The following is a 917-nucleotide window of genomic DNA, read 5'->3' as shown; positions in this document are numbered from 1 at the left end:
CGTAAGGCCGTAAGACGTAAGCATAAGAAAATTGACCAATCCCAATTGAGTACAGGGGTTACGGACAACCTAATACTCAATTGGGATTGGTCGATTTTCTTACGCTTACGTCTTACGGCCTTACGGGATTTTATGTGTGAAGGCCTTAATGCAGCCATGCGGCCATTGTTTCTTCTTTCATGCGCGATCACGAATGCCGGTGCCGGTGCTGATTATCATGCTATCAACACGAACGGATGTTGTGTACATACGTGATCTTAATTCAAGGATAAATCTTCCTTTTTTCACGGTAATTCTCAAGTGATATAGCATATACAATATTACTTAAATAAATAAAGAAAGTTATTAAATTATTAATAATATTTTTATATTTATTTTTGATAATTATATTTTAATAATGTTTATACTTGTAATTAACCTTAAAACTGTTACAAATATTTCGACTTAAACTTAGTTTATTGCAAGCTAACGTTAGATATTACATATGTAAAGTGTATCGTTACTTTTATTTACATTAAATAAGTAAGAAAATCATGCCAAGATATGATTGAGGCTAGATGTTGATCTAATAATAATTTCATATTAAAATTATACATCTTTTCATTATAGAGATCGTGTGACAAATACTGCCTGATTTGCATCACATAAACTAAAATAATCTCATTTAAATTTTTAGTAAATCCGAAAATAATGTTATGAGTATCTTAAAAATCTGCAAAGAATTACTGATTGCGAAAAATATTTATACTCAGCCTCAGCCAGGATTCTAACATTTCTAACCTGACAGAGTGATTTATTAAAAATAATAATATTGGACTTTAATTTACATTCATTGCCTTCAGATGCACGTACTATTTTAAAAACTGAAGATATTAGTAATAAGATTATTAATTTACATATTGGAAAATATTATCATT

This window comes from Wasmannia auropunctata, unplaced genomic scaffold (assembly GCF_000956235.1).
Source record: "Wasmannia auropunctata unplaced genomic scaffold, wasmannia.A_1.0 LD336083.1, whole genome shotgun sequence".
Taxonomy (NCBI): Eukaryota; Metazoa; Arthropoda; class Insecta; order Hymenoptera; family Formicidae; genus Wasmannia; species Wasmannia auropunctata.
This window is presented reverse-complemented; position numbering follows the sequence as displayed.